This window comes from Ambystoma mexicanum, chromosome 4p, assembly GCF_040938575.1.
Source record: "Ambystoma mexicanum isolate Mex_15411 chromosome 4p, UKY_AmexF1_1, whole genome shotgun sequence".
NCBI lineage: Eukaryota > Metazoa > Chordata > Amphibia > Caudata > Ambystomatidae > Ambystoma > Ambystoma mexicanum.
In genome coordinates this window covers 626,080,342-626,107,497 of record NC_090927.1, presented here as the reverse complement: position 1 = coordinate 626,107,497, position 27,156 = coordinate 626,080,342, and the positions used below count along the sequence as shown (strand labels likewise).

General features: G+C 44.9%; 1 protein-coding gene across 2 annotated transcripts in view; it reads right to left on the bottom strand.

Annotated features, from left to right (window-relative positions):
• The window catches only part of PHF3 (PHD finger protein 3), a 909,072-nt gene that overhangs the window by 64,709 nt on the left and 817,207 nt on the right, over window positions 1-27,156 (bottom strand). The gene's annotated exons all lie outside the window — the stretch shown is intronic.

Genomic DNA, 27,156 nt, shown 5'->3' with positions numbered 1-27,156 from the left:
GAAGAAAACTACTCTTCATGTCCTACAAAGTAAGTGCACTAGTGTAATAGTATTCTTTCTGTTAATCATACAGTACAGTGCAGCCTTATACTAGCCTACAACATTCTTTCCAAACCAACAGCATTTACTTCACTCTTAACTGCTTGCACCTCAGTAGGTACACTCTTTGTATTCTCAATTGAACACCAGTATCGTAACACCCACTAGTATCGTGAAAACATCGTAATGTCCTTACTTATTCATGCATAGTACACCATCTTACGCACTAAACCAAGCCCTTCACACATCTACACACACATCTACTCCGACAACCTTCCAAACCAGAACACGCCATTGCACAATCACACACGGCTCTATTTATGTCTGCCCTCATATTCAAACACTCATTCACAATGCACGCAAATACACAAACCCACACTTTCCTTTTTTCTCTGACAGAACGAACAGAATGCCTACTAAAAAGCAACTCTGTAGAAAACAACGAATGAATAGAGCAGATAAAACTAAAAGCATGCAAAATACTCATCCACCTGTAGCAGAATTTATAGCAAATGTTCAAACAAAAATGTTAATAGTCAGTCAACAAAACTGAATCAGCTAGCACTAAAACTACTCCCGCTCTTCCAAAAAGTAACAATAAAAACAAATATAAAAAGAAGAATAAAACTACTAATAGCGCTAGCACTACATCTACCAATCCTAACATTGCCAGTGTTAAGAATTGGAAGCTCTCATTGACAGCACAATGCTCCTGAAAAGGAAATTGTTTATATTAATTTTAACCAGAATGAAACCACTAACAAAATTAATCAGTTACAAAAAGTACTTCTAAACATGCACAATGTCAACATAGATACCTTTGCAAACTTCTGTGCAGGTGAATGGGTTCACACAAGCAGCACAGAACCATATTTCAATGAAGAGGCATATAAACAAGAGCAGAAAAACCCAATTACCATACATAGTAGTGGCCAAGGGTATGCAATGGTAGACAAGGCCATTATGGCACAACAAACCCTCATTGAAAAAATGTCCCCAAGAAACTTACAATCAACTCTTCATTCCACCGAACTAATTTGTCCAGTCTACAAATGGCCCTACACCTCAATGTGTAACATACAGAAACAATTCTTCAAATCTTTACTCCAATTCCTCAATCACTATGTGAAAGTAAAAGAGAAACTTAGAATAAAAACTTTGCAAACCATGGACTCCTGTTCAGTGCGCAATTACATTGGACTGTGAGGACATTCATTATCCTGCATTTCACATGAAAATGTTAGCAACACACCATTGCACTATACAGAATCTTGTCCAGAGACTGTACTATGCAAAAAGACCTGCTTTAGAACTGCAACATTTTAATAAGATTCTCCTACATGGCACAGCCAAAGAACTCCAACAAATAGACCACATCCAAAGCAAATATTTTGGAAGTGAAGATCACTTAAAAAATCCAGTACCTTTAGAGAATAGCGAAAACCTTACAAATGCCAATCTTCTAATAAACACATACAAAAAAGAAGTAGCAAAGTTTAAAAGCACATCTGTTGAAGTGCCAAACCAAGTGTGTGCATTGTCAGTTTTTTTGATAAAAAAGAGCACCAAAACTGTAGATATATCTTATAAAACAGAAGACAATGAAGAATCCCAATGGTTCCAATTAGCTCTATATCTCATAGCAGAAAACAAATACAAAATTACTAACCCCTCAATACTTTGCACATATTGCAATGCAAAGCTTGATGATAACCAAATGCATTCACAGGCTATCGCTTAATTTGTAGGAGAGCATTATAATACAAACAGTATACCCATTTAAAGCTATAATACACCTTCAACCCAAAACAGCCAAATTGACTCCTTCTGAATTACTAAAAGGCATTCGTGGCAAAGTAGTTTATTTGCCATTAGATCTTAAAGAAAATGTAGACACTCTATGAGTGCAACGGCCAATAGATCAATCTTTGATTATCCTAGTGAATGGTGTACCAACGAAAGACAAAAGAATTTGGCAACAAGTAGCAGACTTAAACAAAGTTAGAAAAGCCCTACAATATCCTAAAGAGAACAATAAGTACTGCAAAGAAATAAACATTGAACAAAACCTAAGAGAAAACACAGAAATAATTCAGGATTCCTCACCAACTGGCCAATTTGAACTTGTAGATCCTATTACAGCATCCGATATTTTAGACCAGTAAACAATTCACCCACTGCACTCCAAAGACAGCATATACGATGCACTAGAAACATATCAAATGTGTCATCAAGCCAAAGGATCTCCAATCAGCATATGGGGGGGAAAAAAGTGTAGAAGCACAAGCCTTTCCTCTATTCTTTCCTACAGGAAAAGTGGGAAGATATGTTGAAAGATGCACATAAATAACAGCATCAGAATATCGCTCTTTATAAATGTATTCTGAAGACCCCAGATTCAGACAAACGGAACAATATACTTACCTCTAACTGTTGTTCTCCAGCATGGGCCTGGCATGGATTCACATGCTCATGAATATTCCCCGTCAGGCTGGGAATCCTCAGTAAAAGAAAAAACGTTCAGTTTAGTTTCTAATCTGTCTTTCTGTTATAAACCAATTACTGAGCTCTGGGTCATACTGCCCCACAGCAATGCCTGCCCTCTACCTAAACCCCTTCTCTAGCAGCCATCTTCAGATTTGGTAGCATGTTAAGTGGCAGTAGGACCAAGAGAAGAGCCACAGAGGGGCAGGCGGGAGGGTTTGCACGTGAATCCATGTCAGACCCATGCTGGAGGACAACAGTTACAGGTAAGTAACTTGTTCCTTCTCCAGCGTGGGGTCTGGCATGGATTCACATGCTCATGAATAAAGAATACATAGCAGTACATACATGCACAACCATGGTAGGAGTCAAGACTCAAAAGAAGCAATCTCTTACTTCCTCACCAGGTTCACCTTCAAGCGAACAGGTTGCGCAGCACTGCTTGGCCCACTCTGGAATCCCTGTCGACGCAGTAGAATATCGTGAAGGTGTGCGTCGACCTTCACATAGCAGCCCTGCAAATGTCCCGCAGGGGCACACCAGACAGGAATGCTGCCGTAGCAGCGATCGCTCTGGTAGAATGGGCTCTCAGACGGCCATGCAGCAGTCAGTTTGCCAAACATTAAGAATGCGTGATGCAGCCGGAAAGCCACCTGGAAATGAAAGCCTTGGAAAGGGCCTTCCCATGGTTCACAGGACCAAAGTTCACAAACAGCTAAGAAGTTTTCTGGAAACTCTTCGAGCGGGCCACATAAAACTTCAGCGCTCAAGCCACATCCAGCGAGTGCGAAGTCCTTTCAGCCGGTGATGAAGGCATCGGAAAAAACACAGGTAACACCAAGGGCTCGTTGAGATGAAATTCCGATTGAACCTTGGGCATGAAGGAGGGGTGCGTCCACAGCACCACCCTCATCTTGTGGAAAGTCAAATAAGGCTGCTTGCAGGACAGGGCCTGGATCTCACCTACTCTTCTGGCAGTGGTGATGGCCACAAGGAAAGCTGTCTTCCAAGACAAACTTCAGTGTAGCTTGATGCAGAGGCTCGAACAGTGGCCCCAGGAGCCGAATCAGTACCATGTTGAGTTCCCACGCCGGGGCCGGAGCCTTCACCGTCGGGAACGAACAGAACAGTCGCTTGATAACTTCCTTATCGAGACAGTGCGACCAAAGGGAAGAACGTCCTGGAGAACGGGTGTAGCGGGAGATAGTCGCCAGGTGCACCTTGATGGAGGCATGAGCCAGCCCCGATTTAGCCAAAGACAATAAGTATGGAAGGAGTTGGGAGGCCATAAGCCTCAGAGGGTTAATCGTGTGTGATTGGCACAAAGTTGCAAAACGCTTCCATTTATGTCCGTAGCATTTCAAAGTCGATGATGCCCTGGCCCTAGCGAGGACCTCCCTGCAGTCCGCTGGCAGTTTATAACCACTTATCTCTAGCGCTGCAGGAGCCAGGCCTTCAGGTTCAACGACCCTGCTGGGTCGTGGTTCAGAATTGCGCCTCCTTCTCTGGCGAGATCTGCGACCACCGGAAGCTTAACTGGAGGGGACGCTGACATGCTGAGAAGGTCCGGGTACCAGATCTGCCACGGCCACGCTGGTGTGACGAGGATCATCCTGCACTGGGACCGTCTCAGTTGACTGATGACTCATAGCAGTAGAGGCAACGGGGGGGGAAACCTGTACAGAAACAGGCCTTACCAAGGGAAGGAGCATGTGTTCCCCATGTTCCCCAGCTGGGGGAACCTGTTGGCAAACCTCTGGCACTTAGTGTGCGTCACCGTCGCAAATAGATCGATTTGGGGACTGCCTCACTTGCAGAAAAGATTGTCCACTTGATCCTGCCGAAGTCCCCACTCGTGGCAAGAGCACAGCTCCCTGCTGAGAGAGTCGGTGACAGTGTTCTTTACTCCTGCCAGGTAAAACGGAATGAGGAACATCCCTTGGGCGATGGCCCAGTGCCACAAGTCCTGCGCCTCTTTGGAGAGCGCTGGTGAATCTGGTGCCCCCTTGCTTCCGGAAGTAAAACATTTTGGTGGTATTGTCAGTGAAGACCCTCACCACCTTGCCCTTGAGGGACGGAAGGAACGACTTCAGGGCCCAAAACACTGCTTGTAGTTCCAGTACGTTGATATGCAGCGTCTTCTCCTCCATCAGCCACAGGCCACTGGCGTGAAGACATCCTGTATGGGCTCCCCACCCTTCCAGGGAAGCGTCTGCCATGACCGTCTGTTGGTACGGGGGCTCTGGAAATCCGTGCCTCCGTCAATGTTGGAGCGCATGCCCCACCACCTTATCGCTCGACTGAACTCCTTGTCGAGAACGATCTTGTCATGGAAGCCTCTAGACACCTGGATCCAACAGGCGTCCAGGAATTCCTGCAGCAGACGCATCCGCAACCTGCAGAGCCGGATCAGGTATATGCATGCCAACAACATGCTGAGCAGCGACTTGATGGTCCTCACTGTGGTGAACTTCAGAGCCAGCAGCCGTTTCACCCTGCCCAGGATGGCCGCTATCCTCTCCTCTGAGGGCACCGCCAGGCAGGACACCGTGTTGAGCCTGGATCCCAGGAACAGCGCGTCCTGCGATGGAGTCAAGCATGACTTTGCATAATATACCGGACAGTCCTTGCCGTGTGATCGATGGCGATGTCCTTCGACCTGATCCAGACGAGCCAGTCGCTGAGATAAGGATACACATGAATCCCCTGAAGTGGGCTGCCACCGGAGCCAGGCACTTTGTGAAGAGACTGGGAGCCGACTTCAGTTTGAAGGGGAGAGCCTTGAACTGGTAATGTTGTCCTTGAACGACGAAGCGCAGGAACTTGCGGTGCTTCTCGTGTATGGGGCAGTACAAGTACGCATCCTCCAGATCTAGCGACGACAGTTTCCTTCCTCCAGCTGGCCGAGCACGTTCTGCAGCATGACCATCCTGAACTTCTGGGACTTTATGTATTTGTTGAGTCATCGTAGATCGAGGATGGGCCTCCAGCACCCAGTCTTCTTTCTTACGAGAAAGTATCTTGAGCAGACTCTGGAGCCCCGGAGTCGCTTTGGAACCACCTCTATTACCTTTTTTCTTAACATGGCCCGAACCTCCAGCAGCAGCTGACAAATGTGTTATTCCTGTCGGGCCACCAGTGGTAGCTGCTGACATTTCGTTGAAATGCCAATGTGTGTCTGTGGGCGAGAGTGTCCAGCACCCATCGATGAGTGGAGATGGTCTCCCACACGCTGACCAAGTTCACCAGCCGGCCGCCCACTGGTGTGTAAGGGTGAGGGCCCGATACCTTGGCTGGTTCAGTCTTGCTTGGAGGTCAGCGCGTTGCCCTGGGAGCCTTGAAGGCGGCAGCGGACACCTCTGAATGCCTTGGAGCGACCCTTGTTGGAGTCCTGGGTCGTGAAGCGGGATGGTTGGCAGTAAGTGGAAGAGCCCCCCCCCGCCGAAACCCCTAGAGTACCTGTTCGACTTCCCTTCTGATGATCTAAAGGACGGATGGTGCTGCTGCAGCGTGTCCAGGGCATGGGCCATCTCTGCGTCCATCTTGATGGACTGGAGGGATTCAGCAACGGCTTTCCCGAACAGGTTGTCTACGTCGAATGGTATGTCCAGTACTTGTGTCTGGACCTACTGCCTGAAATAGGTGGCCTTGAGCCAGCCACGATGTCAAAGGCAAACCCTGTTTCCCATCTGGTGAAAACTTGTGTCTGCAATGTCCAGGGCCACGGTGATGGCATGGTCCGATGCCACCTCACCTTCCTGGAGGATCTCCAATGCCTCGACCCATTTGTCATCAGGGAGGAAGTCAAGGAGCGGGGCCATCTTGAACCAAAGTTCCCAGTCGCACCAGGCAATAATCGCTAGGACATTGGCCACCTTGACCAATGTCACTGCCGAGTGGATAACTTCCCTACCAATGGCATCCAATTTCTTCCCCTCGCTGTCCGGGGGTGTATATGAAGAAGATGACGACGAACCAGTCAACTTCATCCTGGCGGCCAAGACCACCGAGTCCGGCGATGGTTTGGACTGCAGACACTTGGGGGCAGACTCTGGCACCCAATACTTCTTCTTAAGGCAGTCCCTCTTGGCCGCGGCTGAGGTCTTCAGTAGAGCCAGCCCTTTGTCCAAGACATCGCTGAGGAGAGGAACTGACAGGATGGTCTTCCTCTTTGCATCCCTGCGTTGGTACAAGAAACTTTCCTTTTTCTTCTCTTCCGGGATGAGCTGGAAGAACTCAGACGCACAGGAGATCATAGAATGAAAAGAACCCACCTCGTCCGGCTGTGATGACTGCGGAGCCGGGGTCATTCCGACGTCGTCGGTATCCGTCGTTGTGTCTGTCCCCGTGGGGGGAAAAGGGGGAAGCAAGTTGGAAAGGGGGGATAAGGTGCTGCCTCCTTTTCTTCAGCGGTGGTGACCCCGGTGTCAGTGGGCTCATTACCGGTGGAGCAGCTCAGGGTGCCGTTGGCTTACTCCTCTGAATCTGACACCAGCGTGTGGAGCGTTGATAGAATATCCTGGGAGATGTCCCTCTGCGATATCAGGGGGGTAGGCCGACTGGGAACAGGATCGCTGGGGCCAGAGCTTTTGCCGTCATTGTCGCCTGGCATCCCCTCAGCATTCTCCTCGTCTTCGCCAACCTCCTCATGGATGGTGTGAATGGCAGCCATCTCCTCCTCGGATGAAGACATTTCTATGCCCTGGAGTTGTTCTTCGTCCCCCTTTCTTTGGGTCCTGAGGGGTCGGAACCAGGCTGATGTCCGGCATCCTCTTATCCGGAGTCTTCTCTATCGGCTAGAACAAGGACTCTCCTGGTAGGCAGGGTCACTCTGGCCGCTGCCGGGGCCCCCTGGCCTGGGTCACCCCCTATTGCCTTGGAGAGGGATGCCACCACCAGTTCAATCGTGGAAGACTATTTGTCCTGGGTCACCTGAGCCTTTACTGGTAGGTCGGCCACCTTGTTCTGCTTGGCCTTCTCCGGTCTCTCCCGCAGCTTCCCATGGGTAGCAGTCTTTCTCTTTGACGAGGCGCTGGAGAGGTGACTGGAGATCGAGGAAGAAGGAGATGATTGTGCCCTGTATGTCGCGGGACCTGCTTGCGCAGGGACCCTGACGGAAGCGGACTAGCAGTGCTTGGCCTTTTGTTGGGCCCCCACGGATGGAACGGCCTCACAGGTCTAAGAAGCCCGCTCTGACTGGGTGGATCCGGATGCAGCCTGCCCCTGTGCAACATCCAGGGTAGAGGCCCTGGCCTTACGCCACATCGCCAGCCGGACGTGTCGATCCTTCATTGTGCGTTTGGTGAAGTCACGACAGATCTCGCAATCTTCTTCCTTGTGAGTCGGGTGCAGGCCATACAGGCACTGGGCATGCTGGCCATCAGTGAACACATTCCGTAAACCGCAACTGGCGCAGAGCTTGAAGAGGGAAGCACTGTCCTCCTTCTCCGCCGACATGGTCCAGAGCGGTGTAGGCGTGAAGATCTTCTGGAAGCTTCCAAGAAGAAACACTCAACGAATTTGCCCTGCAGGGGCGATGAAAGACGCCGAAAAACAGATCCATGTTAATTGTAAGACAGACCACCCAGCTTATGGCGATTTGCGAAAAAAACGCAAAATTTGCCTTTTCCCGCTATGGCCGCTATAAATCATTAAATGAGCGCAAAAAAGGCACATTAGCTTTATGTATCTTTTTCACGCTCATTTAATGATTTATAGCATCCACAGAGGGGTTGCCAATTGCAGCAGGCTCAAAGGTTAACAACTCCACTGAGCAAAAAGCAAATAAACCGAGGGGCGTCAGTTCAAAGGTGTGAACCAGGGTTGACACCTTTGAATTCAAGCCCCTCCATGGAGCTGATCGAGCTGTAGCCCTCTCCCCCCTCCACACCCCAAAATGTTAGGCTGTGGTGACTCAGCCTGGCTGTCCTAAAGAGCGTGGCCAGACAGAACGGGACACAAATGACAAAGGCCTTGCAATTAATTACCATAGCAGCAGCTGGCAATTCCTATACACAGTTATGTTAAAATCCAGTCAATACTGTTGGATTTGCAAATGCTTGTTTTTAGCAGGACTTCAGTGAAGGACACTCATAGAAACTATCTTGGGGAAGGAACCCACGTTTTGTGTTTGGCAGAGGTACTGGACCTGATTAAGTGTAACAGAGTTATTCTAGGGAGGGTCTGCACTGACACCAAGCTTGCCGAGACCAAGCTTCGGCAACAGCAGTATCCCATATCCTCTTCACATGGCAGCAAGCTCCTGTAAAGCGCATTGCTGCCACAGCTGTGCTGTGACCCTCACCAGTGATGTGGCCTGTCCACCGCACTAAATGACTTAAAGGATTTAAGGTGCCAGGAAACCTGGCAGGATTACTGTCAAGAGCGCTTACTGGATCCCTTGAGCTTAAGAAGCATCTTGAGGGACCCCTTCCCCAAATAACACAGTGTTGCTGTGGAGGATTAAGGCTTTGGGAGCAACTCACAGAACACTAGTAGCGATGGACCGACTGTGGGAGCACCTCAGAGTGTTATGCGGTTTCGAGAGTGCTTCCAGAGGAGCAGGCAGTGAATCTGGTAGAAAGCTGGAATAGGAACTGGGAAGGAGGTGATTTTCAGACGCAGGTGACCCACAGTGAAGACTAAGAGCTAAAGGAATTACATAAATGCCCTGATTTATGCAAAACAATTCCAGCAGTGCGCAGCAACTGACTGGGAGTATAGATCTGGGGGACAAATGCTGGCGAGGGAAGTGCCTTCCGCCTTGGAGGCAAGCCAGATGGCCTGCAGAGGATGCTCCTGTCCTCCGCTGAAGGGAGGATTCTCATGGCTCATTTGGATGGGAGACTGAGTCTTTTTGAGATTATCGTATCGACGTTGTCATCTTTAATTAAGATACACCTTCCATTTACTTTTATAGGGATCCCACCACCCCCATGCCATCTTTGGATTTCCTCTTTCTTCACTGCACTCACCCACTATCTATACCTAACGCTTCACTCCCCAGTCTTTTAAAATTTTCGATTTTGGTACTTATCTGCCAATTTAGGCTTTGAGGGTGTTTAGCTCCACTTCAATGTCATTGTTTTGAAATGTGTGGACCTAACCCCGGAGGACTGCCCGTACACATTGGGTTCACATGCCATGACTAAAGAGTGGTAGTGAAGCAGTGATGGGCTTCCAGAAATGGACCATAAGAGTAGATGATAGAGCACACAGGCTCGAATTGAACAGAAATAGTAATTTTCTATCGAAAAGCGTGAGAAAACGCAGAAAGCTCTAGGAGCCAAGCACGAGGACTCCCAACACTTGAACATGCGGTAAAAATCTCAAGATGGCTGCCAGAGGAGGGGCTCAGGTAGAGGGCAGTCATTGGCTGGGGGCAGTATGACCCAGAGCTCAGTGATTAGTTTATAGGAGAAACAGTTTAGAAATGAAACAAACTGTTTTTTCTTTTACAGAGGATTCGAGCCAGACGACAGGGAATATTCATGAGCATGGGAATCCATACCAGACCCCACGCTGGAAATCTTTGAATACATATTCCACATCCTGTTTTAAAGTGAACTAGCAACTCTATGTTACAGAGTTGCACACACAGTTAATACAGATTCCAATTTTTTAAACATGTCGGCTACCCAACTACTTCAAAAGATAAAAGACAAAGATGATGTTTTGCAGTCAAGTTACACAAATCTCTTGGCAAACATGCGCGGTACAAAAGAATACTGGTTCCAACGTCAAGCTGATGTACGGTGTATGCTAAGGAACCTTGGCACACCAACATGGTTTGTCAATGAGTTGTGCAGAAAACGCACGGGACGACTTGCACAACTTCCTATGCATAGGAAACCAAAACAAAGAAGGGATAGACATAAAAAACACCAGGAGAACTCTGCTCTCTTGACCCTTTAAATGTATCAAGATACTTTCACCAACGCTTTATTGCCATGCTGCACTTCATCTGTAATAAAACAATTCCTCCCCTAAGAGAAGTTGAACACTTCTTTTGGAGAAAAGAATATCAATCCAGAGGAGCACCATACATTCACATGCTTTTGTGGATAAAAGACGCTCCTAAATTTGGTCATGACAGTGAGGCCAGTGTTTTGCAGTTTATTCACAAATATGTAACCTTCGACATTCCCTTCAGAAAGCACACATAGTGAGCTACATACACAAATTTTACACTTCCAAAAACATAAGTGTGGCAAATATTGCTGACGCACTTATAAAAACAAAGGTAAATACTATATGCCGCTTTGGTTTCCCAAGACCAGTTTCAGCAAAGTAAACAGCTTCATGTCGTCTGTTAGACACAGTGTGAAAGGCAAATTGCCTAAAAACACATACTGCATTAAAAGAAATGAAGCTTCTAAGTACACCAATGATTAAAATACAATCATTGCCCTCTTGTGGAATGCAAATATAGATATACAATATATTTCAGACAATTCCACTGATGTTCCAAGATATGCCACAGCCTACATAACCAAAGAGGAGAAAACTGAGCTAAAAAGTACTGTGGGATGACATATTATCTGACAAAACACTGTCACAAAAATTGTACAGCTTCGGCATAAAAATGCTATCCGATAGAGAATGTGGGTGCTACGAAGCTGCAGACATTTAAAAGGCACTGCCTTATATGGCAAATCTAAACACAAAGGGCCTCATCACGACGTCGGCGGTAACGCCGGCGGTATTAGCGCGTGGGCTATTAGCGCGACCGCCATAGCCCCCGGCACTAATAGCGTGGGATCACGAGTTGGGCGGACTTGGAAGTCCCCATTCCCCATTGAGCCTATTCGGGAATGCCCCATTCCCCATTGGGCTCAATGGGGAAATTTCACGCTCATACCGCCGGCGGATTTCCCGCCGGCGGTATGAGCGCGAATTCTCGCCGGATTTCACACCAGCTCAGAGCTGGGTCGAAATCCGCCGAGGCCCTGATTCGGCGGACCCTTAAATCCGGCGGTAATAGTGCTACCGCCGGATTTAAGGGTTACCGCCGAGGTCGTGATGAGGCCCAAAGTCTGGCTAAGCCTTGGTCCTGCTGTATCCAGTAAGAGTGCTGAAATCGTACCAAGACATTGAACCAATCCCCATAAATGATCCCAACAGCAATTTATTAGGCACATACTACCCAAACAGAAGTACTGCTTTGGAAAACATGTGCCTATACCACATAGCCCAAATGTTCTCCTACAAGAATAATAAACCAGATGAAAGGAGTGGAAAATACATTGTCTCAACATATGACGGGAGCCTCGTCAAACTTACCAATCCGAGCATAAAGAATCATATGAAGTTATCCTTTAAAACGCCTCAACATAGAAAACTTTATTACATGTCCCAACTCCAAGTTTTTAAACCATGGAGAAAAGAAGATTTCTTAAGCACCCATGACTCATTTGAAGCTGCTTCAATGCAAATGAAAGCAGTATAACAAATGTCAATTTCAAGCAATAAGAAAACTTGTTGGACAATGAACGCCAACAAGAGGAAGAAGTTCAAGCACAACTAAACGAAGACAATCCTGAGGAAAGTCAGCCTTCTGTTACAGGAAGCCAAGAACGACTTGGAGAGCCACTCATAGTAAATGAAGCAGAATTCGCAATGACTGAAGTACAAAACACCTTGGGCCTCAGTATGACCCTGGCGGTAGCCGTGCTGGTAAAAATGGCATGGCTGCTGCCAGAGTAATTTTTTGGGCAGAAAGGCACCCGCACGCAGAACTCCTAGTATGACGGTCTGGTAACAACGGTGCCGGTAGCTTACCGGGACCATTATTACTGGACCAGCATACTCTTAATGAGGCCCCATGTTTCAAAATGAGCAATCAGAAGAAAATGTAGCACAGCTGAAATCGCAACTAAATGATGAGCAAATTGGCATTTTCCTAGCAGCGACTAAAGAAATTGAACATGGTTTGCAGCATTAAGGTAAAACTTGTAGCTGTCAAAATTATAAACCTGTACTCCTATGTAAGTGGTGAAGCTGGTTTAGGTAAAACATTCTTAATAAAAATCATCAGCAAATTCCTACAAAAGGTAAACAACAACCTTTCAGCTGTTTTAACAGCCTCCACAGCTTTAGCTGCCTACAACATAAGAGGTGTTACTTTACACCGACTACTGCTCCTTCCAGTAGAACACCAAAACAAATTAGCGAAATACAAACTATCAACAGAAGCTGCTATTGAATTACGCAGAATTCTGAAACAAATGAAACTGCTAATAATAGATGAGGTGAGCATGGTCTTCAATCTAATGTTGGCTTTAATTCACCTCAGATTACAAGTCCTTAAAACGGACTACGAAGAACTCTTTGGAGGGAAACACGTTGTTTTTGGAGATCTCCTACAATTAACACCACTGAAAGCTGAACCTATTTTTAAAACCTTAGGACACAAACAATGCCTCAACACACTTGGCAGCATAGGATATATAAATCTCTGGCAACTTTTCCGATACAGAGAACTAACTCAAAACATGCATCAGTCTGCAGACCTCACCTATGCCAACATTTTAAAAAGTATTAGGACTGGTCTTCTTTCTAAAGATGCACAATCTATCCTAAATAGTATGTAACATACAAACACCACAAAGACTCCACTATGCGCTCCAAATTGTAAATGGAATTCAAGAAATAAACTTTGAGTTACTCCATTCTTAATGAAATTTATTCATTTTTGTTTTTAAATCATGGGCTCATTTTCATTCACATTTCTTATTTAGATTTGTTTGAAAATTATAAATTCATTTTCATGTTCATTCACAATTTTTGCTGCGATTGGTATGAAAATGTTTACTTAATTTTCATTAACCTTTTCAATTACATTTCTTATATTCAATAAAGAAAAATTGTGAACTTCATTTGCTTGCATTTCTTGAGATTTGTGCACTAGTTCCTTCTAGCACCCTCTAGTTCCTTCTAGCACCCTCTACACGCGTTTCCCCATGCTTACATTAGGCATGGTTCTTCAGGAGGGGATTGTGATAAGGCGCTGTCTCTATTGTAAATCGAGCTGTTGGGCTGTGAGAAAAAAGGGGGGGACAAGAGAAATTGCCTTTATAATCGTAAGCCCTTGGATGTCAATTAACAGTTACTAGATTGTATTTTCAATATCACTTCCGTGTTTACTATATTCTAATGGGTATTATGTTATTTGTGTTCATTCGGTTAAGGATCGCCTGGTCTGGCTGTTACTTGGCGGTCTGCCATGCGGTCTCTATAAGAGAAGGACCGCTTTTAGTTGTAACAACAATAATTGCTCCCATTTTTGTTTAAATTGAATCTAAAGTGTAATGGCATTCAGGGGCTTACCTGCGGTTCGTGTTTCCAATTCGTTCGATTGCGGCTCTATTTTGCAGAGATGCATCGGATTCTAGTGTCCGATGCATCTCTTAAAATGGCCGCCATAAGTAGTGCGTCCGGAGCGTCGCGACGCAACGTGATGGCGTCACTGTGCTCCCGATGCAAAACGAACGCCATTGTGGATCGGGAATGGTTTATTTCTGTGTTTGTTTGGGGAATTGTTACTTGCCTATAGATTGTTATAGACTGTGTTTAGAAATGACTTGGATCAGTCCTTATTGTATTGTGATGTAAGTATTGGAGACATTCAGATTATATATAAAATAGTAGGTCATTTGTTAATCTGACGATGAGTGATGCCACTTAATTCTGTTTGTTGCACATAACGTGTTGTCACAATGTTAATTCTTGCCTTTTTGAGCCTCACTAAACAAATACTTGTTATACTTGATAATGAGTAGTTTGCAAAATTCTTGATGAACGGAGGGGCAACACATGTTGCTGTTGGTAATACGGTTCCATAATTCTCACGATAGTAGATCATTTCTTTTGTGCATCATTACATTGTTTCATATCGGATTTCGAAAGTACATGCCAATTATTTGGTTTCTTCTAGTCTACAAGAAATGGCCCATTTCTGTATCAGTGTTCGGGCCATGATTGCAACAGTCAAGGATACATATCCATTTAGCTTCCTGTTGATGAACTTTTTTCTCCCTATTTCCTCCTCTTTGGTCTGGTTTGAACTGTTTGATTCCAAAAAATCTTATCCCATCAGTGTCCTTTGTGGGGTGTTCAAGTGCAAAATGTTTTCCAAGAGGGTATCTTATATCTCTGTTTTTGATGGTTCGCAGATGTTCTGAAATTCGGATTTTCAAAGGCCTCACTGTGCTGCCTATGTAGATCTTGGCACATATGCAAGTAACAACATAGATTACATAGTGTGTGTTGCAGTTCATAAAGTCCATAATTGTGTACGTTTTGCCTTTGGGCAGGCTTATTTCTTTTTTGCTGTTTTCCGCAAATTTGCAATAATTGCATTGTCCACATTTGAAAAAACCTTTTAGTTTGTCTTGCGACCAGATTTGGCTTTTGCCTTTAGATGAAACCTTTTTTGTGAAATGTGATGGGCATAGGATTTGTTTAAGGTTTTTGGCTTTTCGATAAGTGATGAGAGGGTGGTGGTCTACAACAAAGTTCTTGAGATCATTGTCCAATGTTGGTATATTCCAATGTTTTTGTAGAATTTTCCTTAGGATCTTGTTGTCTGCACTGTAGGTAGTCACACATCTTATTTTGTTTCCTTGTTTGTCTGTTTGATCTTTTGTCTTTTTGTTCTGCAAGAGATCTACGCGGTTGCATTGTTTAGCTTTGGCTTGTGCCTCTTTCAATTGTTTGTTGTTGTATCCTCTTAAGAAATTTTGCAGTTGCTCTCTCCATGTGTTTGTTCATTTCTGTATCTTGAGTACAATTGCGTGTTATCCTGATGAATTCCCCATATGGTATATTCTTGATTGTGTGCGGTGGATGATTGCTGCGGGCATGAAGAATGCCGTTTCCTGCGGTTGGTTTTGTATAGAGCGTGGTTTGTATTTTATTGTTTTCAATGTAAAGTTGTAGGTCCAGGAAGTGAATCTGATTAGTGCTTTCCTCCATTGTAAGTTTTAGGTTGTATTTATTATTGTTGAGCTATCTATGATAGTCTTGAAGAGTTCTTTGGTTTCCATTCCATATTACCAGAATATCATCTATGTACTTGCCCCAGAAGATTATGTTGTTATCTTCAGTAAATGCTTTATGCAGCCAGGCATGTTTGAGTTCAAAACTGCCCATGTACAAGTTGGCATATGAGGGCGCAATTTGGCAACCATGGCGGTACCTTGGCATTGCTTATATATGGTGTTGAACAGAAATATGTTGTTATGTAGAACGAAGTTCAGCATTTCCAGTATCATGTTGTTTTGTTCCAGAAATGAGACAGATCTTGCTTTTAGAAAGTATTCTGATGTTTCCATGCCTTTCATTTGTAGTACAAATAGTAGACTCATCCATGAGCTACATGGGCATGACACATCTACTCCTGATGCCATGGAACAATTAGCACAAATAAAATGTATGTCCTTAATGTCAACCCTAGCAAGCTCAATTCAATGAGACGATGTTAAAAAAGGAAATGCAATCAATAGTGCATATTAGCTCCACAGACAAACTGGAAGTGCATGGCATGACACTCCCTATGTGTCAACAAGCAACAGCACGACTAAATAGCTTAGAAAAATGTATCTCCAACACAGCTGGTTTCGAGAAAATGTTTACATTGTGTTTAATCTGCAGAGTAATTCTGAAGCGTAACCTTGACATGGAGCAAGGTTTAGTCAATGGAGCAATTGGTACAGTTGTTGGCTTCCAGATGTATCCACATGACAACATTCAGTTTGATACACTTTCAGAACTTAAAAGGATAGGACGCTCAACAGCACGATTCCTTCTTTTCAAAGACCTGTATGTACGCAGAGAGCAATTCTCTCTGTCTCTTGCATATGCAGTCACTATTCACAAATAACAAAGCCTAACCCTAGATCAGGCATTGGTTGACATTGGCAGTACAGTCTTTAAAGAAGGTGTGAGCTATGTAGCACCGGCACGTCTATGTACACTCAAACGACTATTTCTAGTCAATTTTGATGCAAACAAAGTCAAGGCTGAAATTCCTTGCATCGTAGTACAACAGGCTACGTGCACTCTACACACCCCCTCTCGATATGTACCCTGTAACTTATAAGCGATCTCCCAACAGTGCTACCAAAGAAACTAAAAACTACTGCTAAGCCATAGAGTAGTACAACCACAAAACTATCTAGTGTAAACGCAAGTGCACATCCATCAGCAGAAACAAAGAGAAATATGTCCTCTTAAAAAAACAAGAGGAGGTCCAGCAAATGACAGACATTAGCCAATATGTAATAGTAACGATTTTAAGGTACAACATAGATGGTACCAAAAACAACTCCAAGCTTACCAGCTTTACACACGGGCAAGTATATCTTGGCAAGAAAACCTTCACAACAGTAGGCATAATATACCACAATGGTACCACAACCACTGCAGGCCACTATACTGCATACATTTAAACAAGTTGTGGTTGGTTTGAATGCAATGACACTTCCATTACTCTAAAACATAGATTACCAGCCAATGTAACAAATGCATACTTAATATTCCTTAAACCTAAATTTAGTCACTGACCTGTAAAAGTATCGATTGTTAGGGCACTTCAGATACCAACAGGTATCTAACTGCTTAAAAAAAGACCCTTCAGAACTGTAAAACTAGAAACAGTTAGAATACACCAACTGGTATCTAACTACATCCATAGTGCTACAACGCTGTTTTTGAAATGGAAACAGTTTCAATATGCCAACAGATATAAATGTAATACATTTTTGGTAATGCTATATAGATTTTTTCCCCAATGATTAGGCAAACAAACAACTGTGCAAAACACACACTAATGTTGTTTCACCCATAGTGCTTAGAATGTACTGATTATGAGGGTCTACAAACTGTGTCACTAACCTGTAAAACTATCAACAGTTAGAATATGCCAACTGGTATCTAACTCCATCCATAATATTGCAATCTTACTTTCCAATAGTGAAATACTTAAAATCCACCAACAGCAATCAAACGGCATCAAAAAGTACCCTTCATAACCGCAAAACTATTAGCAGTTGGAATAAGCCAACTGGTATCTAACTGCAGCCATTCCACCAGCACTTTCGAAAAGCAAAACATTTACACCAATACAATTCTTGCTGCTGCAACACAGCTCGTAATAACAAAAACACTTATTTGTGCACCTTACACATTCCTTTAAGTACTGCACACTTTAAACAGAGTGACACACAACGTCAAATAAATGTACAAGGTTTTTTTTAATCCTACATGGATTTTTTTCCCCTAAGACCCAGTGATTATGCAAACAAAAACAGCAACTGTGCAAAACGCAAGTAATGTTGTTTAAAGCATAGTACTTGGAAGGTACTATTTATGAGGGTCTAAAAAGTACATGAATATGTGAGATTTTATGCAATGCGACATTGTGAACTATCCTACCTAACATATCATGCATGTTTCTTTCACATAGAAAGTGTCATACACAAACCAGTCCCGCCACCATGCACCGTCACACCAGCACACACAGGTACTGTCCCTGGGTTGCAGACCACCTCCCGGGACATTTCCATACCTAGGGTGCGAGGGAGTCGCCATGGTCAACGAGGGCGGGCAGTGCGGAAGGTCCGACCCGGTTTGTTGCCTCGTTACCATTGGCAACTCCCATGGAGACTACGTTCAAGCTGGAACACCCGACTGCGTTTACTTCCTGGTTCCGCGGCGCTCTCCCGATCACGTGCCCAGAATCCCGCTCACGTGATCAAGAGCCGGCACGCATAAAACCGGGAAGTTCGAGTTCCATCACCGCTTCACAGCTGTTCCACGACTCTGTTCGGCTTTTGCAGCATTCACGATACCTGGATACAACGGACTTATTGGACCTTGGCTTACGGATTACGGACTGGCTTGCTGACTCCTCGGATCTTGTTACACGGATATTGTTACTTTTGACCCTCGGCTTTTGATTAACGGATTGCTTACGGATCACCCTTTCTTGACTCTACGATTTTGGCCACTGGCGCTGAGTGGCAAACTCAGGTGCTCACCTAGCTACAACCAGCCTCTACCATCTGGGTTACGGTTGACACGGCTGTCCAGACCTACGGCTCTCCCTCGCACCAGGCCCCCGGCACCCCAGAATCATCCCGGTTGGGTTTAGGTAAGAGATTTATACACGTTTCTGCATATCCCAGTATTGTGTCTGCCTGTGCTAATCTTACCTTCCCTTTAACAGCCTCCGGGGTCCAGGACGTCATCAGATCCGACGAAGAAACAAAACACCTGTGGCCTCAAAGCTCGCACAGGGAGTTTCTTTACCCATCCCTGTGGGTGATTTGTGGACAGAGGTCCATTACTCTTCACTACGCGGCAAGTCACGACAGAAAGAAGCAAAGATTTCACCTGCATTACCATGTTCAACAAAGTCAACCTGTACCACAAATGTAACATTAATCAAAAGTACCATTTCCACTTCAATGGTATTGTGTCACAATGTCACAAAAACTATACACTGCCTACACAGTATGTATAATTAACTATACACATTATTATAATGGTTGTTTACAATGACCGAATTCCATTTCTGTACACATATTATTACAATGGTTGTGGCCAGTGACAAGATTCTTGGGTGCATGGCCGTACAAATTGCCCTTAGCTTCCCAATTCAAATGCCATCTGCAGACATCAAAATATACTGCCAACCCTATTTTTCACCAATGCCAATTTTGCCATATCATCTAGATTCGACTCTGGTACTCTAACAAGCCCTCTTGTAGTCACCAAATAACCCCAAACTTATTTCTCCAACTGCCCACAGAACACTTACTATTACAATGGTTTTGGCCAGATTCTTGGTTGCATGGCCGTAGTGGTTGTGCCACTGTCTAGATTCCTGGGTACATGGCCTACTTTTTAACCTATGGAAACATCCTCATATCATTTACATTCCACTCCCCTACCCTAATGAAGCCTGCCTGCAGTCACCAGATAAGCTGCCCGCCCAAGACCCTGTCTGCGGACTACAGCGGTGTCTGCGGACTTCCACGCCCAACACGTTCTTCTTCCACCTAAACAAATATCCCCATATCATCTTCCTTTCACTACCCAAACCTTCCCAGCCCATCTTTCCCACACCAAATGACCCACACTGTTTCCCAGACAGCCGTGGGTGTCCGCATATAGAACATGGCGGGTGTTTCGGAAAGAAATATGACGCACCTCACGCTTTTCACCAACTAATCAGCGGATGCGCTGGGTGTCCGCAGACATCACGCTGTCCTACGGACCAATATGGACGGATTTACACCAAATTTACAAAAGCACGCTTTTGGGACCAAGTCACCGCACATCCTGCTGCAAATTTGTTGAAAATGTGTCGAGTGGTTTGCGTTGTAGGCAAATCTTTTTTCCATTGCATCTATGGAAAAAATAAAACTTTTTGGACCCCTCCTATAATTTTGCCCCCACCCCGCCCTTAACAAAACCTCACCAAACATGCCAAAATAATTCAGAGCGGCCATAACACACTAATGTTGTTTCATAAACATTTTAACTAATTGAATAAGTGTTCACTTGGTGCCTTGTTTTTTCCTATTTCATTGTGCTACTCTACAGCTCACATTACCCCTTCTTACATAAGCCTGGCTGCTCAGCCACTCTACAGACTTGTGTAGTACAGGCTGTTAGGGAGAATTCTCAAAAATGTGCTAATTCCCTCTACCTTACAGACTCCCAGCTCTTTTTGCTGGACTTCAGGACTTTTCATTTCTTAGCTGAAGCGAGTGAGACTTTTTTCCCACTCTCTCATGCATTTTTCTGTGATTTATACTCTGTGTTTTCTTTGACTTTGGAGTTTGACAACACCTAAAGGCCTATGTATCCAGACCAGAACTGGAAGGTGTGATTTTAGCATCTGATCAAGAGGAGGAGGAGACTGAATCTATACCTGATCTTCTCAGGGGACAACCCTTAGATGGAAAAATAGAAGGGGTTCATTTCTCTTCTGATCTGACTCAAACAGGAGGAGTGCAAAGCTCTGTTAAATCAGTTTGCCTTCCTGTTTTCACTGACACCAGGCTTTACCTATTGGGGCCAGCATGATATCCTCACTGGTGACGGTCTCCCTGTCAAAAGCAGGGGTTACAGAATGTCAGACCATGTAAGAACTCACATAAAGGAGGAGGTCAAGAAGGTGCTTGATTCCGGGGTAATAGAGCCATCTACAAGTCCATGGGCTGGTCCAGTTGTGCTAGTTCCAAAGGCACGATCCAAGGAGTTGAGATTCTGTGTGGACTATGGAGCTCTTAATGCAATCACCACGACTGATGCCCATCCTTTACCTAGGACAGATGAACTGGTGAAAAAACTTGATTCAGCCAAGTACCTCAGCACATTTGACCTAACCTCAGGCTATTGGCAAATAACTCTGACAGACCATGACGAGGAGAAAACTGCATTTTCCACCCCAGGGGGCCTCTACCAGTTTAAGTTTATGCCTTTTGGACTAGAAAATGCACCTGCTTGGCATACTTGGATGATATTGCAGTGTCCAGCCCTACTTGGCAAGAGCATATTGACCACTTAGGATATGTATAGCAGGCTCTTAAGCAGGCCCATCTGACCATAAAGGCAAGCAAGTGTCAAATTGGTCAGAGTAAAGTGGTCTACCTTGGACATGAGGTAGGAGGAGGGGAGATCAGGCCATTGCCTAGCAAGGTACAAGCTGTACAGGACTGGGCCACCCCTACTACTCAAACCCGGATGAGAGCCTTCCTAGGTCTCACAGGTTACTATAGGAACTTCATAGAGAATTATGGGACCATAGCTTCTCCCTTGAATGTGATGATCTCACCCAAATTCCCCAAAAAGGTTAGGTGGAATTAGGAGTGTACCAAGGCATTTGAAGGACTTAAGAAAGCCCTTTGTCAAGCTACGGTCTTGAGAGTTCCTGACTATAACCAATCCTTTATTATACAAACTGAGGCAGAAATGCACTCTGAGGTGATTGTTCGGCTGACTGTCCTTGGTGGACAGCCACCCTGCTGTATGATTGACAGCTAGGCTGGAATGAATGGGCAAAACCTACATAAAAGGCAAGGTTTTTCGCTTGGAAGGCAGAGTCGACCACTGGAATGAAGGAATCCGAAGAAGAACTTTAAGAGACGCCTGATGCAACTCCTGCACCGTTGGTTTGCCTGGTGAAGTTCTGCTGCTGAGTTGAAGCTCAGAATTCGTCTCGGCTAGATAAGGCCTGCAAGGACGACTTCTCCCCTTGAGTTGGTGGGGCCAATCAACTCCAAAGTGAACTCGTTTGGACATCCTCTTGGAGTTGGCTGTACTTTCACTGCTGCTACTGCTGGAACCGAAGTGCCAGGGAGAGGAACACCAAACCGAGTGCATAGGAAGATTCCCCCCCCCCCGCACTCCCTTGAAGCAGGACTGACCAAGCCTGAGCCACCTCGAGTGCTGGAACCCAGATGCGAGGAAACTCCAGTGTGGTATTCGTGAGACCGCAGTGGTGCCATTTGCTATAGATGCAAAGAGATGAAACTGTGAAGTGCCGCTAACTTGAAGTTTGCCCATTGCAGTGCAGGAGTCCACAGACGTCCTCCATCTTGTCCTCATGACTGAGGCCCAGGAACAAAAGGATCTGCAGAGCTACATAGCAACAGCAAGGTGGACCATTTCTTCTAACTAAAGGTAGTGTAAAGTTTAATAGGACTTACCTCTTGTGGTGTAGCCTTACTTGTTCTCAGTTGAGACTGTTCTTGGTTAACCTTGCAGAGTTGTGTGCAGCTTTGCCCCTCACAAGCCTCCGAGCTTCTGGCCCTTCAAGTGTTCTTATTTCTACGAACTTTTCTGAAAACCTAGTGCAAGACGTTTACTTACCTGCAAAGAAGATCTTCAGCTCCCCTAGACTCTGTTCAACTAACACTGACTGTCCTGGCTCCCTGAGAGACTTCTACTTTCGACTTTGTGCTTTACCTTTTCTCCAGGAAAGGGTTAATTTACTTTGCATTGGAGGGTTTCAAAAGTACATACCAGTTTATGAATGATTTCTTAACCTTTGTTGCATTCCCATATCTAACCTTTGCACCAAACTAAGTATTGCTCTAAATGTACCAGTGATAAATCAATGTCCACAGTGTCCTAGCTATTTAAGTCACCTAAAGGTGTAGGAAGTGTTTGTGTGCCATCCCCAATTGGTATCATCTGATTAGAGAAACTAAGAGTGTGATTTGAAGTGTATTTTGAAGTGTTACATGTTTTGCTCCTTTCTGAAGAAGGCTTATATAACTGACTGTTAAATACATTATAATTATTTAAATCAAGAAACCTTGAGTGTAAGGTTTTATTTGAATACATGTCATTGTGAATCTCTGTGTAAAAGCCCTTCTGCTCACATTGACTCCTCTTGAGATAAGCCTGGCTGCTCAGCCACACTATCAACCTGTGTAGTATAGACTTTTACCAAAGGTTGTATTACCTATTGCCAGGAGGACAAGGTTGCTGTAGTCTCCCAAAGGGTACTGCACACAATCTTGCCTAACACAGGCCTATATTAAGAGTTGGGTCCCTAATACCAAGAGATAAGGCTTGTGAAGTCCCACACCAGTTGGACTTATCAAATCATACCTAACAACGGATAAGCCTGCTTCTGTCCATTAGGCAATTTCCCCTTCCTCTCTTCACCACCATTATTCGTATTATCTTTAGATAGTGCATGTTTTAGGGTTTACTACAAAAAGAATTATGGCTCTTAACTTGCCACGTATCAGGACACTGGAGCCTATGAAGTCCTTATTTAATTATCTGCATTTGTGTATGTGTGGTTTTCCTTTTCCGTCATGAATTCAGTTTCAGCCCCCACATCCAGCCACACAAACAGACAGCCACTCTGCCCAGGAAGATGGACTTTTCCCAGGGAAGAACTTACCATATATGGCAAATTCGGTCCTGAGAGGGCAGGAAGTAGGCCAAAACACAATATGGCACAAACACAGGCATCATTTTAGAGTGCACAAGACAATTTTAAAAAAAACGCCTTAAAGTATCCAATTCCAGCAGCCTGTCCTGTACACACAAGTAAGCAAACTGTTACAGGAACAGAAAGTGTCCCTGCACTTCACTGTAAGGTGAAGTGTGCAGGAGAAAACTATACAGAGAATATCGCAATTGAGGAAGAGAACTCTCCTCCACTGAAAGCCAAAGGGATATCAGACTGATCAGTTCCGCCAAAACAGTTGAGCTTAGCAAGGCAAGTGAAGTAAAACAACTTCACTTGTCTCCAAAAGTCAACACAGGTTCAAAACAACAGCAGAATGTTGGGTGTCTCATGGATGTCTATGGCAAGAAAGAGCAAAAATAAAATCTTTCCTAACAATGTGCAAACCGGAAATAATAGCTGATCTCAATGCCAAGATTTGCCAGAAGACACATGATTCTTGCTCAAACAATGCCTCCACAACGAAATGCTAGTCAGTCTTTCTCTTTTTCTTTAATAGAAAGGTAATTAGAACCAGCAAAGCACCAGATACATCATCCAGGTTATCTGGAGCCAGCGGCACACCCATGAAAAACAAATTAGCATGCAAACCAATCAACAGGCCAAAGAATCAGCTCAGAGACACAGAAGAAGCCAATGCACTAACAGATACCAGTGTCATAAGCCGCTGCAATCATCAGAGAGAGACAGCTGCAGAAAAGAACTGCAGTCTTACGTGACAGACAGAGGAGCTGCATGGTGCCACCAGTAAGCACTGGCAAGCCTGAGCCAGAACTAATAATCTCTCTAGACCGCCCTGGAGTGAGGCGGGAACAACATCCTTGCTTCCCCCTAGACTGTACGTTGGGAGCAACTTTTGTGAAAGGTGAAGTATTGGTTATTGAGAGGTGGTGGTACTGCTGGGTAAAGTTAACGATAAGGTGTGACTGAAGTGCAAGTTACAGAGTAAAAGGAGTGCATGTGAGTAGTAGGAGGGAGTAGTAGTAGTGTGAAAGGGGTAGTGGTTTCGAGGGAACAATAGTAGTGTGTAGGAGGAAGGAGTAGTGTTGTGGAAGAAGGAGGAGTAGTGTTGAGGACAGAGTAGTAGGGGAGGAGGGAGCAGGAGTGGTAGGGACGAGGGAGCAAGTGTGGTGTGGAAGAGGGAGTATTAGTAGTATGGAGGTGGTAGTAGTGTGGAGAAGGGAGTGATAGTGTGAAGAGAATACTAGTAATGTGCAGAAGAGAGTGTTAGTAGTGGAGAGCAGGAGGGAGTATAACACCAATGTGTGGAAGCAAGTTCTACAAAAAGTGAGTGACATCAGAGGGCGAAGGGAAAAAGTATAGAACGAAGTTGGTGCAGATTTACAAGGAGTGTAGCAAGAAGACAGGAAAGGAAAATGAGTGAGCATGACCAACTACAACCAGGGGTCTGCAAAAACCATATACCCGTAGAACACCAAAAACTCCATGGAGTTAGGATAGTTCCAAAGTCCAGGAGGGAGCCTAAACAGACGTTTACAGAATCACTACGAGTGTAACTCAGCTCTTAGACAGGGGTTGAACATTTGATAGCTTCTAACTTCGGGTTGAAGGATTCCTGGTTTGAAACAAAATGAGGGGGACAACCCTTGGGCCAATTAAAGATTCAATAAAAACCCTTGAATCGCCGCAGAAAGTTGGATTGATTCTTATGCCATATGTGGGATTCATAAGACCCATTAGAGTGGTCATCTCTTGCCATCCAAGATGCTGAGAGTGGTAAGACTGACCACTGAGAGTGGTTAGGGACTTCCTAACAGTCCCTCCCAGGGCTGCCAGGGATGGCCTATATGCAGATGAATACACAACAATCCCGCCAGAGGCAAAGCCATGGTCCGGACCAGACGGAAAATGGAGACACCAGATGGGAACCTAGGAGAAAATAGCTCTTAAATAGGAGTTGGCCCTTAAGTATTCCCTGAGGTCTGAGCAGGAGCAATTGACCATGAAAACTGGAGAGAGTTTAAAGTGCTCCTGTTGAACCTCTGGAACACTTCATTCATCCTGAAGCAAGGACAACCTGTTGTCCAAGTCATGTGAGCAAGTACTCATTCCAAATATGGAAGTGGTCGAAACATTAGATACTACTGACCATGCAGCAGGATTATGTCAAATGACAAACAAGAAGAACAGCATCTATCCAGGGGTCTTCCATGACCTGCTTCATTGGCGTTTACAGAGCCGCAGAGAATGGAACTCCTCTTGGGACCACGCCTAGAAAAATCTTCTCTAGGAGGCTGATAGCCGAACACTGAATACTCCACACTTTATTTCGAAGGGAGGGCTCCTGTACCAGATCAGTGTGAATCCCAGAGGAGATGGGATCAACTACCAGCTACTGTTGGTTTCAAAATCTTTCAAGAAAGCTGTACTGGAACAAGCCCATTTTAATCTAACAGCTGGACATCTGGGACTGGAAAAGACACAAAAGATCCTCCTTAGCCAATTCTATTGATAGGCAGAAACTAAACATGTCTGCGCCAATTGCCCTGTCTCTCAGAAAATCTTGCCAAATGATGTACCCAGGATACCTTTACAACTGTTGCCAATCATAAAGGTGCCCTTCCACTGGATCAGCATGGGCATGGTCGGGCCACTGCAACCATGAAAATCAGGCAAACGATACATCGTGGCTGTGGTCAACTATGTGACCACATATACGGAAGACATCCCAATATGGAGCAATACTACCAAGGTAATACTGAAGGCACTCGTTCCTTCTTTCTCCTAAGTGGGGTTCCCAGCAGAAATTCGGGGAGGCCATTGGAGACCACGTCGAGGCTTATGAATGAAATGAAGGAGGGGATGAAGATCTGAACTCTGAGAACGTGTACCATTCTCAGACAGACAGTCTGGTGTAACGTTTTAACAAAACTATCCTCGGAAAACTGGTCTCAGAAGATGGACGGAACTGGGATGACCTAATTCTCCCATGATCAGAAACACCAGTGTATACATGAAGGCGGCATGGGAACTGGTCACAACACATCTAGAAGAAGCCCAAACCCGACAGGAGAGCGCCTACAAGGGTTGCAACTACGTACTTTCAAAGTAGGGGAACCAAGTGATGTTCCTGTTAACTAGGCAAAATAAACTATTGGCCAGACAGCACAGACCTTATATGGTCACCAAAATTTCCCATCTACTAACGTATAAAGTACAGACTGCTACCAAGAAGAATCCATTACTGATTTAAGAGTGGTGACCGTCCAACTCCGTCTAACCACGTTTGAGAAACAAGAATCAGACCAGTGGATCAAGGCTATGCAAATGTATTTTCCTCAAAACCCAGAAGAGCACAGTGTTTCGTCTACAAGATACATACCCTTCCGGAACAGTGATCTGACTGAAGCCATACGGGTTGCCAGAACCCCAAAAACCAATAAATGAGGAACTGAAGAAAATGATCAATCTTTGGGTCATTGAGAAGTTGCACAATGAGTGGTCGTCTTCAATTATTCTTGTTTCCAAGCCTGATCTCACAGTTTTGTATAGATTTCGATCGAATAAACATGATTTCCGAGAATAATGCCTATCTCATGCTGAGGATTGGTGAAGAGGCAGAGGTTGGCTCAATTCATCTCAAACCTCAACCGAACAAAGGGCTACCGATA